Below are 15,984 nucleotides of genomic sequence, written 5' to 3' on the forward strand. Positions count from 1 at the left end.
TAAGCCTCAAACAGGGAAATTAAATTTGATATTCACTATAGATTACACTTGAATAGATCTCAGCAAATACATTTTGTAAACATAAATTTTATGAAAATCATGTGTAAAACAAAAGTAATGAAATTTTACAATTATGAAACATTGAAAAAAATAAAATAATTACTTTATACATTAATTTGGTTGTTATGCACAAATCACAAAGAACAATGACCCAAAAAAAAAAAATTACGGTTAAATAGGTGAGGGACCAACAAATACACAAAAACTAGACAGCAGATCTAGTAAATACACAACACAGAGGCACAAAGTTGCACAAAGTTTGCTCCCAGCCAATGGTGGCAAACCAGAAGATGTTACGCAAACTAGCAAAGCAAGATAGATAGATAGAAACATAGACAGGATTGAGGCAGGTGTTGCCCAAACCAACATACTACCACTAAGACAGATAGATGCACAGGCAGCACTGGAGCAGGTAACACCCAAGCCATCAAACCAACACACTAGCAGACTCCAAAAGCCACCCAAAACACCAAAACAGCAACCAGCTAATGACAGAACAGGTCACAACAAATGGTGGTAGACCAAGGTACCAACTAGTTAGTAGCCCTCAACTGCAGACCTTAAACTACAGCAGATACAGAAATACACAACAGCAGAGCTCGCACAAACAGATACAGTACATCATAGCTATGACAGTAGTGACGTAGCAAACAATCAGCACCAGAGCAAGTGCACCAGAGCAAGCACTAAGGTAAAAGACACTAAAGTGATAATATTCACCAGACATAAGCAGCCCCAACACAGATTACCAGATTAACAGATGCTCCAGGTAATAGCATAAACACTATAAAAGTATAATACAGCACAGATACAACAGAGCAACAAACAGAAATAGGGGCAAACACACTTAACAACAGAGGGATACAAGGTGATTCCATAGATAACGTTGTTAGTATTTATCATTAGAATTTGAAAAAGTTTTACAACATAAATTATAACTTATAAAAAATTTCTTAATTTTAATGATAAATAGCAACAACTTCAAAGTAGAGGGATAAAAGGTGTTATTTGATTAGTTTAAAGTATACAATTTACACTTGGTGATTAAGAAAATTCATTCAATTTTGGCATACGTTAGTTATGATTTATATAGTTGGGGAGAGAAATGTATGTTTTGGTGTGTAGGCCAAGTGAATGAATCTTATAATAATATGTTAATTCATTGTACCTTATCAAATATTTAAGAGATAATAAATAATTAGCAAATCATTGATAATAGGCGGAATCTTCTGACGACTTATTTGAAATCCAAGTTTACAATTATTATTTGGTTATGCTAATTAATGATTTTGTGATGGCGAATTGATTGACCCATCTTAACATAAAAAACAAAAAAACATGAGAGTGATCCTGATTTAACCTGAATTTCATTCAACCCAAGTTGAAATAACATTACAGAAGCTTATGGAAGTGAGGCTAGCATGTTTGGCCCACAGAGCCACTCTCCATTTGATATTAACACTCAAATCCTTAAGATTAGGCTGACTCCCATTGAAGATTCAATCAGCAGATGCTCTTTTCCATATGTGAAACTAACACCTCCAAACCAAACTGGTTGCATCAAAACTAGCAGTGTTTTTGTTTACCATGTTATTTTTTTGCACCAAACCAAACATCTACATTGGAGAAGACTACTAAAGGGTACTAACCCACCATTGTTGTTTTCTTTCCCATGGACAATACCTCCTTTTAATTAGTCACCGATGAACAACAAACAAATATTTTAAACAGAAGAAAGCTCCAAACAAGGTAAGATTGGCTATGCCATTGTCCTTTCCCCACACCCCCCCCAATTCCATGCCCCTCTCTACAACAGGATTAAAGTCAGATTGTTTAGGTGTTCATGGGTTGTGTTATGTATTATAGTTCATAACATTCAATAAAGTTATATCACAATTTGTAAAAAAAATTCTTTTTGTAACTTCCTTTAATTAATCACAAAGAATTCTAAAGCAAATTTTGTACTTTCTTTCAATTTTAACAATTCACCTATTTGGTGTACAAACACCACTAATTTTAATTCCTATTTGATTAATTAATTACTTAATGAAAGTGGATGGATATGAGGTAGTAGGAGCAGCCACGATCCTTTAAAAGTGCAAAAGAAGAAAAAAGAGAAGTGAAAGAGACAGGTTTGGTGATCAATTTGAGCGTGTTTGTTTGTGCGGAGATTAAGTTAAGGTGCTTCATGCACCTAATTATAGATTTTGGATTAACATGGCTTGTTCTTTAGTGCTTTTAGTCACCGAGTCCTTGTTAATTTTTTTTCATGGGTTAATTGTATTTTTTAAATAAAAAACATGTTAATTGTGTCAAAGTGATTCCATAGATAATGTTTTATAACTTTTAAAAAATTTCTTAATTTTAATGATAAATATCAACAACTTCAAAGTAGAGAGATATTGCAAGGGTTGGAGTCCACAAGATCCCCAAATATTTGATATTGCATTATGATGATACTATCCGTCCCGGGTGGATGGGTCGGGCTGGTCCAGGCTCTTCAAGTTCCTGTTTGGGGTGGTAATTCCGTCAAATGACCTGCATGCAAGTCCAAAGGGGAACGGGGCAGTCCCCCAGTGAACCCTCCGCCGTGAGAATTAGTAGAGGAAGAAGAAAATGTAGAGAGAGAGATGGAGAGATAGAAAACTTAACCTTTCTCTTGTCTTCCTATTCTTGCTTATATCCTTTGGTAATCATTTCAATGTCCCTCGTGACGTGCCCCCTTCCGCCGAAAGCCTGTGCTGTAGCTTACCTTGTTCAGGGCGAGGGGGCTCTGTTCCGACGGGGAGGTGTTGTCGTAATAAATGTTGTGATGGGATGCATTAATGATGATGTGTTGTGGTAATAACTCTGCAGATCTTTGTCTGCTGATGTGGCCCGTGTTCCACCTGCCACGTGCCCGAATGCCATTGGCCCCCCATGTCTAGATGGCCTCCAGCTGTCCTGGGCTTTGCCAACCGGTTTATGCTATTGGTCCTAAGCGATGGGTTCGGGGTGGTTTGCTGTGGGCCGTATGCCTCATGGGCCTACCCATGTCAGTAGTCCCCCATTTTCGAGTGCAGCTTTAGTCCAACGAAGAGAGTAGTAATAAGGAAGGGAAGTTCGAACCGAGTGGAGAGGTCGACTGGGAGGCGTGCCGATCGCAAGGGTGACTGAGCGGGAGAAGTCGACCGAGAGGCGTGCCGACCGCGAGGGTGGTCGAGCGGGAGGGGTCGGCCGAGAGGCGTGCCGACCGTGAGGGTGGCCGAGCGGGAGGGGTCGACCGAGAGGCGTGCCGACCCCAAGGGTGGCCGAGCGGGAGGGGTTGCCCGAGAGGCGTGCCGACTGCGAGGGTGGCCGAGCGGGAGGGGTCGTCCGAGAGGCGTGCCGACCACGAGGGTGGCAGAGCGGTAGGGGTCGACCGAGAGGCGTGCCGACCAGGACGGCGTGGGGCTCAAAAAGAGAGGGGGTAGGGTGGGGTCATGTGATGATTTGAAATGGAAAGGACAGGGGAAGGGGAGGGGACAGTGCATCGTGGCCATACACGTGGTAATATCGTGGGGGAAGTGAAGCGTTGGAGCAGAAATGAAACGATAGGTCACGAGGGGGTTTTAAAAAGGCGGTTTTGGCGGTTGATTTGAAAGGTTTTGAAACGGGCGAAAATTAATCTGGATCCATGGAATACGGGTAAACCGGGGGTGTTGGGTATAATGCGTTTCACCTACCGTTTGTACAAAAACTCAAAATATCCAAGTGCTTATTCCTTCACTGCGTACGACACACCTGTGTAGCATTCTCTCAACTTCCTTGTTCCTGCGTCAGAAGTGAGTTGTAAGTAAACCCTAGAAATGGCACAAGAAGAAGTAATCAATGTGAGGGTGGACCCGCTGGGGGATGATGATGCGGAGGAGTTAGCAGCGCGATACAGGACGGAGACACGGATGGTGGGGGTGGGGGTGGGGGTGGGGGTGGGGGTGGGGGTGGGGGAATCGCAGGCGTCGGCCCTGATATTGGCTCCAAAGCCACTAAGCCAGGTGGAGTCAGATCAGTGGCACACGAAGGCGGACAGATCCACACTCACGGCGGCAGATTTGGAGGTTATCAGGGAACGATACCAGATTCCGGCGGAGGTAGAGTTACTGCTGCCAACATCAAGGGAAAGGCCGTCTACCGCGAGGCCAGGGGAGTTTTCCCTGTACGAGGAGGCGTTAAAAGGTGGGCTGAGGTTGCCACTGCCTCAAGTGGTGGTTGACGTGTTGAATCGCTTGGAGGTAGCCCCGGGGCAATTGATGCCCAATGCATGGAAGATTCTGTTGGCCTGTGCGAGTGCGTGGCCTAAGGCGAATGGGGGGGAGGCCACGACGGTAGACGATTTCTTTTCGTGTTACAAGGCGTCGGGGCAGCAGGAAACTTGGGTCACCCTACAGGCGGTGATGGGGAGGGGATTGGTGGCGGGGCTGCCTACGTCGATCAAGGGGTGGCGGCCACAGTGGTTCTACGTGTCTGCTACTGGGGGAGTGGGGGTGTGCACCATCTGGAAGGTGCCGACCAAGTCGATGGAGTCGAGACTGGGGGCGGTGGCGGAAGAGAGGGTGAAGAGAGTGAAGGAGTGGAAAGAGAGAGAGAAGGCCAAATGGGACGAGCTTGTCCAACCGTCTACATTGTTTGAGGCGGGGCTCGGACCGTAGCCGAAGAGCGGAGACCTTGGCCAGGCAGAATTGGAGGCGAGGAGAAAAGCTCAAGAGGTGGAGGATCGGGCCGTTCTGGCCAAGGCCACGAAGTTGAAGGAAGCGCAAAGGGACCGACCACCTCAACCGATCGCGCGAGAGAGAATCCGACAGCGCCCAAGGCCGTTGGGGGAAAAAGACTTAAGCAGTTTTGAGCCGCGGCCGCCTCCTGTAGACCCTGTAAAAGAGCAGGCTAGAAGAGAGGAGGAGGCTCTGAAGAAGAAGAAGAAGAAGAAGAGTGCCCCAGAGGAAGTTGCAGATGAGTCGGGGGCCAAGAGGGCTAAGGTGGCCCCAACTGAGGTGGAGGTCCCTGTGGCTAAGGACGCCCCAGAGGTGGTGGAGATCATCCCAACGGTGGAGGTTGTGGAGATTGCTCCAGCAGTGCAAGTGGAGGCTGGGCTGACTGAAGCAGTGCCGAGCGGAAGGGAACAGGTCCAGAAGGGGCCTGACCCCCAGGCAGGAGGGGTTCGTCTGGCGACGGGGATCTACATGTGCGCGCGGTAGCTGGAAGGTTGGAGGGAGAAGAAGGCCCAGCCAGGGCGGGGGCAGACCGCCTGGTGAAGATTGTGGAAGAGACAGCTCTGCGCGCGGCATTAGGATATAATGAGGCTGACCTGCTGAGGGGGTTATGCTCCGCCCAAATGGAGGTAACTACCTTTGCAGGGGCCCTCCTTAGGAAGGCAAGGGTTGCCAAGTTAAAGGCTGAGGAGGCTAAGGCCCAGTTGGCCAAATTGAAGAAGGACAGTGCCGACTGGAAGACTGCCCATACCGATCTGCCAACAGTCAAGTTGGAGCTGGAGGACACACGCCGTAAGGTCGTGTCGCTCGAGTTCCAACTGGCTGGTGAACAGAAAAAGTTGGAAGAGTCTGAAAGGGCCTGCGCCGTGGCGGTCGAGCGGCATGAAGAGGCCATGACCAGCAACAAAGAGCTGGTCAGGCAAAAGGATGAAGCAGATTCCAGAATTGGGGATCTGTTGAAGGAGTTGGGGGAGGAGCGTGCCAGAGCAGAGGAGGAGAAGGGGAGGCTTCTAAGGGAGTGGGAAATAGAGAAGGCGAAGGCAGTGGCGGAGCTGGAGAGTTTGAAGAAGGGGGTGGAAGAGGAGAGGGCGGCGGCGGCTGCTGAAAGGGGGGCCCTGCAAAGGGAGCTGGACGAGGAGAGGGTGAAGGCGGTGTTTGAGAGGGCGGCCTACTCTGATCTGTGCGTCGCAGCAGTGGAGCAATATAAAGGGTCCCCCGAATTTCAGCTGGTGGTAGACGCCGCTGTCGCCAGGAGTCTGGCTGGGCAAGAGTCTAGGGGGTGGGCCCATCAAGGAAGACTGCTGGAGGTAGGACAGTGGCAGAGGTGATTGAAAGCTTCCAGCAGTCAGACTTCTACAAGCACGAAATGGCCGAGTTCTGGGACAGCGGTTGGAAGATGTTCAAGCGCAGGGCTGAAGAGCTGTTCCCACACTTGGACCTTAGTAGTGTGACGATAGGTGAAGATGATGTGGCCCAGACCCCCCTGGACGAAGGCATTGAAGAAGAAGATCTGGCCTCTAGTGAGGAGGAGTAGCTAGGGAGAAGAAGAACTGGGCGTGCTCTGTGTTTGTGTGTTTTGTTTGTTTGTTTGTTTTTTTTTTTTTTTTTTTTTTTTGTAATGTACTTGTGAACACAATGTAAAGGAATAAGTGAATGAATGAATGTATGAAGAATTTAATTGTAATGAATTTGTGTACAAAGGTGACTTCGTTTATGTTGCCAGTTGAATTTTGTTTATTTTGTTTATGTTGCCAGAATAAATCAAGTGTTGTTATAAAAACTGGTCATAAAGATTGGGTCAATAAAGATATCGTGTATAGTTAAAGTTAAAAGTTCCTCCCTGCGGAGTGTGATTGGAGTTGTATGAAAATTGAAAGGATGATAGTGTTTGATCGAAAAATTGGAGTAGCAAATTGTAGAACATAATATTAAGCACGGATGAAGACTAAACCGTTAATTGCAAATTGTAACTAAACAGTTAATTGTAAACTGGGTGAGGCGGCAAATAATCTGATTAGTAAATGAAATACGTGAGAGCATGTTTGGAATTTAACTAGGTAAAAACGTGGTCCTGGAATTATGAAGAAGCTTCAAAATGTGACTAAGTGTTAAAAAATGTGGTTCTGCTTGGCTTTGAAGCGCTCAGTCAGGCTGAGGCTTTTGAAGTGCTCGGTCTGGCCGAGGCTTTGAAGTGCTCAGTCTGGCTGAGGCTTTTGAAATGCTCGGTCTGGCCGAGGCTTTGAGTGCTCGGTCTGGCTGAGGCTTTTGAAGTGCTCGGTCTGGCTGAGGCTTTGAAGTGCTCAGTTTGGCTGAGGCTTTTGAAGTGCTTGGTCTGGCCGAGGCTTTGAGTGCTCGATCTGGCCGAGGCTTTTGAAGTGCTCGGTCTAGCCGAGGCTTTGAGTGCTCGGTCTGGCCGAGGCTTTTGAAGTGCTCGGTCTGGCCGAGGCTTTGAGTGCTCGGTCTGGCCGAGGCTTTTGAAGTGCTCGGTCTGGCCGAGGCTTTGAAGTGCTCAGTCTGGTTGAGGCTTTTGAAATGCTGCAAGTGAAAAAGTTATGGGAGCGACATAGAGACAGTTGAATTATGAAAGCCGAGGTCACCAGTCGGAATTTGCATTATGTATAAAAGGGAAATACAACAATATTGACAATACAAAGGTATGAACTTATTGGTAGTAACGCTTCAAATGTTCCGCATTCCAGGGATGGGGCAGGTCTCGACCTTCCATGTCTTGAAGTCGGTAAGTGCCTGGTCGTGGTCGGGCTTTCACAACGTAGGGCCCCTCCCATTTGGCTGTCAGTTTGCCCTCGGTTGGATTCTTTGTGGCAAGAGTCACTTCTCGTAAGACAAGGTCCCCTACGGAGAACTCTCGTGGTCAGACTCGGCGATTGTAGTGTTTTCTCATTTTTTGCTGGTACGAAGCCAATCTGACAGCAGCGGTCTCTCTGAGCTCTTCGACGAGGTCCAAGTCTGTTCGATGGAGTTCTTCGGCTGCGGCCAGATCTGGATGTAAAACCCTGGGAGTGGGCAAACCGACTTCTACCGGAATAACCGCCTCAGCGCCATATGTTAAGCGAAAAGGGGTTTCACCAGTGGGAGTGCGAGCAATGGTTCGGTAAGCCTAGAGTACGTTTGGTAGTTCTTCAGCCCAAAGGCCTTTAGCAGCTTCGAGCTTAGTTTTGATGATTTTCAGAAGGGAACGGTTGGTGACCTCAACTTGGCCGTTTGCTTGGGGGTGACCGGGGGAAGAGAAGCATGGTTGAATCTGGAGATCTGCACAAAATTTTCTGTACATCGCGTTATCGAATTGTTTGCCATTGTCAGAGATGATGGCTTGAGGGATGCCAAATCGGCAAATGATCGATTGCCAGATAAACCTGGTGGTGTTCCGCTCGGTGATTGTGGCAAGGGGTTCAGCCTCGACCCACTTGGTGAAGTAATCAATAGCGACAATCGCGAACTTGGTCTGGCCTCGACCGGTGGGAAGTGGACCAACCAGGTCGATTCCCAACTTGACAAATGGATAAGGGCTGCAGAGTGTGATTAACTCTGTAGGAGGAGCATGGGGGATGTTGGCAAAGCGTTGACATTTATCGCGTTTGAGCACAAAGTCGGTCGCATCCTGATTAAGAGTTGGCCAAAAATACCTAGTACGGAGTATCTTCTGGGCAAGGGACCTGCCACCTGAGTGATTACCACAAATTTCCCCATGGATCTCCTGCATTACATAAGTTGCTTGAGTTGGATTGAGGCACCGTAGATACGGCCGGGAGAAACCGCGCTTGTACAATATACTGTCGACAATGACGTAATTGGATGCTCGGGATCGGACTTTGGCAGCCTGCTGCTGGTCATCTGGGAGTGCTCCTGTGGTCAAGAATAGGAGAATGTCGGATGCCCAAGGGATGGGTTCGTTTTGGATGTATTGTACAGCCTGCAGATCGGGTGAGATGGCTGGGTGGTGTAGATATTCGACGCGGACATCATGGCTGAGAGTAGGATGGTCAGCAGAGGCCAACTGAGCCATCTCATCTGCTTTGGAGTTTTTCGCCCGAGGAATGTGCCTGATGTGGAAGGTATTGAAGAGGCGAGCAAGGGGGAGTGCCAGGTCCTTGTAAGCTCGCATCGTGCCTTCCTTAGCATCAAAGTCCCCCGTCATCTGACCGACGACGAGTTGGGAGTCGCTGAATACGCGGAGGTGGCTGACCCCTATGTCCTTGGCAAGGTGGAGTCCTGCTATTAATGCCTCGTACTCGGCTTCATTGTTGCTTGCTGCAAACAAGAAACGGAGGGTACATTTGAAGTAGCCGCCCTCAGGGGAGGTGAGGATGAGGCCGGCACCACTTCCTTCTCTTCGGGACGAACCGTCGACATTAAGGGTCCAAGAATGAGGATCTTCTGGCTCTGTTGGAGTTGGTGGGGGCGGAGGTGTAGTGGTCGGGGTCGGCTTGGTGAACTCCATGATGAAGTCAGCTACAGCCTGCCCCTTGATTGCTGTCCGAGGGCGGTAAGAGATGTCGAACTGGCTGAGTTCTACGGACCACTACATCAGTCTACCTGAGAGTTCTGGTTGCTGCATGACCTTCTTCAGGGGCTGGTCAGTGAGGACCACTATGGAGTGGGCTTGGAAGTATGGGCGGAGTCGTCTGGAGGCAATGACCAAGGCCAGGGACAGTTTTTCTAGCAAGGGGTAGTTTTGCTCCGCGCCCCTGAGAGCCCGACTGATGTAATAGACCGGCCGTTGAATTGAGCCATCTTCTCTGAGGAGAGCTGCACTGACTGCGGTTCCCGATACTGCTAGGTAGAGGAAGAGGGGTTCGCCCGTGATTGCTTAGGAGAGAAGGGGGGGTTGGCCATGCATTGCTTTAACTGTTGGAAGGCCTCTTCGGATTTAGCTGTCCATTCAAAAGTCTGCCGAAGAACTTTGAAGAAGGGAAAGCACTTATCTGTCGCACGGGAAATGAAGCGGTTGAGGGCCGCCACTCGGCCGGTGAGTCTCTGAACCTCTTTGACCGTCCTAGGCGACTGCATCTCAACAAAGGCCTTGATCTTCTCAGGGTTAGCTTCGATGCCGCGCTGACTGACCATAAAGCCCAAAAATTTGCCAGACCCTACGCCGAAGGCGCACTTCTCTGGGTTGAGCTTCATCTAGTACTTGCGCAAGGTGGCAAAGGTCTCACGTAAATCAGTGAGGTGATCGGAGGAGTATTTGCTTTTGACTAGCATGTCGTCGACGTAGACTTCCATATTCCGACCTATTTGGTGATGGAAAACGGCGTTAACCAGTCGCTGATAAGTGGCCCCAGCATTCTTCAGTCCGAACGGCATTACACAGTAGTGGTAGGTACCTCGGTCGGTAATAAATGATATGTGCTCCCGATCAGATGTGTGCATCAGGATTTGGTTGTACCTAGAGAAGGCATCCATGAAGCTGTGCATTTGATGACCGGCCGTGGCGTCGACCAGCAGATCTATGCGGGGAAGAGGGTAGCTATCTTTGGGACAAGCTCGGTTCAGGTCAGAGTAGTCGACACAGAGCCGCCATTTGCCATTGTGTTTGCGGACGAGGACCACGTTGGACAACCACCTAGGATAGTCCACATTTTTGATGAACTGGGCCTCGAGGAGTTTGTCAACCTCGGCGGCTATAAGGGTGTTGCGCTCCGGATGGAAAATGCATTGCTTCTGGCGGTGGGGTCGAAAGTGGGGTTCGATGCTAAGGCGATGGGTTATGAAGGAGGGGTCGATGCCTGGCATGTCAGAATGGGTCCATGCGAATACATCTCTGTGCTCGGTCAGGAGAGCAGTAAGGTCGGCCTTGGCTTGGGAAGGTAATTGGCTGCCAATCTTGGCGGTTTTGATTGGGTTGGTGGGATCAATGTTAACTTCAACAAGTTTCTCTACAGGTTCACCTCTAACCAGCTCGTCCTCGTCTCGGACGTCGAGCCCTTCGATGATCATGGCCTCTTTTAGCTTGACTTCTTTGAGTGAGGCGACATAACACTCCCTGGCCACGGTCTGTTCTCCTTTGACAGTTCCGACACCGAGATCGGTGGGAAATTTGATGGCAAGATGATATGTAGATGTGATGGCTTGGAAGGCGTTGAGGGCTGTGCGGCCAAGGATGATGTTGTAAGCAGAGGGGCAGTCGACCACCATAAAGGTGAGCAACTTAGTGGTCTGCCGCGGGTGCTCGCCAATGGTGATAGGTAGATCGACGGAGCCGATGGAGGTCACACGGTCGCCGGTGAAGCCGACCAGAGGGGTTTGGAGAGGAGACAAGCTTTCTTCCCCAATCTTGAGCTGGCGGAAGCAATTGAGGAAGATAATGTCTGAAGAGCTGTCATTGTCTATGAGGACTCGTCAGACTTTGTAGTTGGAGAGGATGGCGAAAATGACAAGGGGGTCATCATGTGGGTAACGGACTCCTGCACAGTCAGTGTCGGTGAAGGTGATAGGTTCGATCCATTGTTTTGACTGTTTGGGAGGTCGGTCCACCGTCACCACTACTTTGTCTGAGCCCTGCCTAATTTTTCTGAGTTCTTCCTTCTGAGCCGAGCGGTATGGTCCCCCGCAAGCAAGGCCGCCTGAAATAACTCGGATTTCTCCGACTGGTGGAGGGGGATTACCAGGAGGCCGAGGCTGTGGTGGTGGGCGATCGTGGCCTTGGTTAGGTGGGGCTTGATTGCGGGGTGGTGTTTGTCGGCGATTGTTCCTGGTGAGGTCGGTTCTTTGCCTCTGTGGAGGACGGGTGTCTGTGAATCGGCTGAGGCGGCCCTAGCGTATGAAGGTCTCGATCTGATCTTTGAGGTTAATACACTCGTCGGTGGTATGACCACGGTCTTGGTGGAAACGACAGTATTTGGACTGATCTTTTCGAGTGGAAGGGTTTCGTGAAGGTAGGGGCCACTTGAGGGGGTAGTCCCGCTGGATCTAATTGAGGACGTGCTCCATAGGGGAGTTGAGAGGTGTGTATCGCTCAAACCGACCGGGCGGTCAGGTCGGAGTCGATCGGTCGGCACGGGGGGGTCGGTCATTATAGTGGGGTGTTTGGCTATTATACTGGGCGGCTCTGTTTTCGGGGTCTTTCCTCTTGTCTCTAGGGATCGGATTTTTAGGGGTGGGCTCTTGCCGAGCGGCCAGGGAATCTTCAACATTCATGTATTTCTGGGCTTTGGAGAGTAGGGCTGCCATGGTGGTGGGAGGGTTTTTGGAGAGGGAAAAAAGGAAATCCGATGACCGCAGGCCGGCCATGAAGGCGGTGAGGATGACCTTGTCGTCATTCTCTGCTACTTGAAGGGCCTCGGTGTTGAAGCGGGTGACGAAGCTGCGGAGCGACTCCCCCTCGGTCTGACAAATGTTTAGGAGTTGGGTGGCTGGGCGTCTCTGATGCTGGGCCCCGATGAAGTGGCTCAGGAAAGAGTCACTGAGGTGTTGGAAGGTAGAGACGGAGTCCACCGGTAACTGGCTAAACCACAATTGAGCTGATCCCTTTAGTGTCACTGGAAAGGCTCGGCACATGATCTCGTCAGGGAAAACATGGAGGATCATGAGGGTGCGGTAGGTTTCCAGATGGTCCACTGGGTCTGTTGTGCCATCGAAGGAGTCAATGGTAGGCATTTTGAACTTGGCGGGCAACGGTTTGTCGCGGATGGAAGCAACAAAAGGCGAGTTGGCGGTGGCTGAGGGCTTGTGCTGGATGTTCTGGATGACCCCTTGTAGTTGGAATTTCATGGCTTGGAGTTCTGCGTCCCAGAGGGGAATGTTGTCGCCATGGTCGGTCAATGGGGGCTGGACACTGCTGGCTTCCCCCTCAGGGGCTAGTGGCACGACCGGGGGGCGTGGTGGCAGGGGTGGTAGGCTCATATTTGGAGGAGGAGGGGGTTGTAAACCTTTTGGGTTGGGGAGGTTGGGGGGAGGGGGTTGTGGAGCAGTGTGGTCCGGGGTTCTTTCTTGGTTGGGTGGAATGTCTGGAGGTGGAGCAGGGAGGTTTCTTTGGACCAAAGCATTGATCAGGGCCTGGTTTTGCTCGACCATGCGGTTAATATTGTTAGTAAGTTCGACGATGTACTGTGGTGGGTTGTTTGGATGGAAAGGGTCTGTTTGATGATCGGTGGTATTATGGTGGGAGGCCATGGACCTAGTCGTGACCATACACCTGGACGGGTGAGAGGAAAAAGGTAATAGTGAGAAAGGAGGGCTCCGGCGATAGCGAACACAACTAGCGCACGGATAAACCACAAGTTTCCCACAAACGACGCCAACTGATGATACTATCCGTCCCGGGTGGATGGGTCGGGCTGGTCCAGGCTCTTCAAGTTCCGGTTTGGGGTGGTAATTCCGTCAAATGACCTGCATGCAAGTCCAAAGGGGAACGGGGCAGTCCCTCAGTGAACCCTCCAGCATGAGAATTAGTAGAGGAAGAAGAAAATGTAGAGAGAGAGATGGAGAGATAGAAAACTTAATCTTTCTCTTGTCTTCCTATTCTTTCTTATATCCTTTGGTAATCATTTGAATGTCCCTCGTGATGTGCCCCCTTCCGCCGAAAGCCTGTGCCGTAGCTTACCTTGTTCAGGGCGAGGGGGCTCTGTTCCGACGGGGAGGTGTTGTCGTAATAAATGCTGTGATGGGATGCATTAATGGTGATGTGTTGTGGTAATAACTCTGCAGATCTTTGTCTGCTGATGTGGCCCGTGTTCCACCTGCCATGTGCCCGAATGCCATTGGCCCCTCATGTCTAGATGGCCTCCAGCTGTCCTGGGCTTTGCCAACCGGGTTATGCTATTGGTCCTAAGCGATGGGTTCGGGGTGGTTTGTTGTGGGCCGTATGCCTCGTGGGCCTACCCATGTCACACTATATTTTTTTTATTTAGGTACCTAGCATTTGTAATATGAGAAACTTGTTCTTCTCAATTGACTCTGAAAAACCTAACACTCAATATTGAAATTTCAACAATCCAAAATCCACAATCCAAAATAAAACCATTTTAACGAAACCCATTCACGAAATTAGATAAAGCCCTAAAAAACCAATTACAAAATCAACACAAAACGAAAGAAAAAAAAAATCATATAAAAACCCTACAGAAAGCGTGAGAAATGGGGAAAGGAGAGACAGCGAGAAAGAGAGAGAAAGAGCAAGACCCAGATCGATAGAGAGGGAGAGAGACTGAGAGACAAATAACTGTAATCAGTGGTGGTGTTGATTTACAGTGGTCGTGGTGGCAAGCGCCGGTGGCCAGCGAGGGTGATGATCGGCGGTGGTGAGTGGCAATGAGGTTTGGTATTGACTGCTCTCTATGTTGGTGTGTGAGACATAACAGAACCGAAATGTGTTTTTTCTGTAAATGGGATACTGGGTGCGAATATTAATGACTTTCTCTCTAAATTGTTTTCGAAGCTTTAGCAACTAAATGATTCTTTGTCTCAAATACTCATTAACAGCGACTAAATATTGGCTGCCAAACGTAGCATTTTTGGCTACTAATGTTTACTTTCGTTGGCAATCTTTAATATACAATGACTAAATAATTTTGTCGTAAAAAATTCATCTAAATGTGTCATTTTTTTGCGACTATATTTGTTTTTGTCAACAAATGACATTATATGCCGACTAAATGAAGAATTAGTAGCGTAAAATGACAACAAACACCAACTAAAACTATTTTTGGTCGCCAATAAGAATTCTATGTTGACCCAAATAATATAGTAGCTAAAAAATGAGATCAACGCCGACTACATCAACTTTTGGTCGCCCAAAGCACTATTTTTGGCGACTAAAATTGTTTTGGTCGCCAATTTTAGTTGCCAAATGTGCAGTTTCTTGTAGTGATCTATATATCTATGTTATATATTATACCAAAGTGACTTTTCAAAACCTTAAATCTAATTTTTTGAATTTTTGATTTTTATAAAAAAAATAAAATAAAACATCTATTGACTATTCCAAGGACATAAATATTAACCTTTAAAATTATTTAATGCAAATATATTTCCAATAAAAAGAAAGAAAGAAAGAAAAAGTACACAATTCTCAACTCCCCTCTCACTCTCAAAATAAATTAAGCCTTTATTTAAAAAGAATATAAATCTCATACAATTTTCTTTCTCCTAAAATAAATCTAATGAAAATAAAACTCTTTCACCTCCTATAAAATGTACACTATTAATATCTTTTACAACTTGTCTGATCTATATAAGCCTAAAATTAAGCCAAACATAAAACACAAGTTAAACCTTATATCTAGATTCTCTCTCTATTTCATAATTAAACACAATTTTATTTCCAAATAAATTTAAGCATGTCTATACTATATATAATTTTTTTTTAAATCTCATGATTTATTATTTTTTATAATGATTCCATGATTTATAATTTAGAAAAGAAAAGATGAAAAAAAATATTATTGTGCACTCTTTCTCTAACCAATTCTTTAATCTATCCAAAAATAATAATCATCATATATTATATTTTTTTTAAACCATTCATGTCTTCCTCGTCGTATAAATATTACATTTATGGAACGATGAAACTCATTATTTTTTAAATTTCTTTTTATGAAACAATTTGGAGGATAGTTTATATTTAATCTATTGTATTTTTTAAACAAATTCTTTTATCCTTTACGTTCATTATTTTTTCTTCTTTTTTTTATCTATGATAATTTTTTTATTTTTGTATTTCATATTTTATGTGTCATTTCTCTCTCCTTCCTATCAATTATTATCTATTTTTTGTTTATAACTATTTTTTTTGGTTAATATTGTTTTACTAGAATTTTTATATTAAAATGGAGTGATAGGATCATTTGTATAATAAAAAACATGTCACTCATTAAAACTTGATAAATCAAAATCTAAACAAAATCATTATTAATAAGTTTTTTGTATTGATTTTATATTTATATATCATTACTTTTTATATAAAAAGAATTTACTTTTAATTTTTTTTTGACATCATGATGCGTTAATTGACAGTTGGTGCAGGGCATTACTTTAAAGACATATAATAGTTTTTCAAAGCTACAAAAATAAAATATTAATTTTAATCAATTTTTTCAAAACTATTAAAGATGTTAGTCAATTATTTAATTATTTATCTTTAATATGTACAGCTCCCCTCTTCCTTTATGATATTTCTCTCTTTACTCCACTATGAGTTCATATGTTTTTAGAAAAAAATCATATGTAATTAAAATTTTGA

Source organism: Camellia sinensis, chromosome 3 (genome assembly GCF_055761805.1).
Source record: "Camellia sinensis isolate YWXY chromosome 3, ASM5576180v1, whole genome shotgun sequence".
Lineage (NCBI taxonomy): Eukaryota > Viridiplantae > Streptophyta > Magnoliopsida > Ericales > Theaceae > Camellia > Camellia sinensis.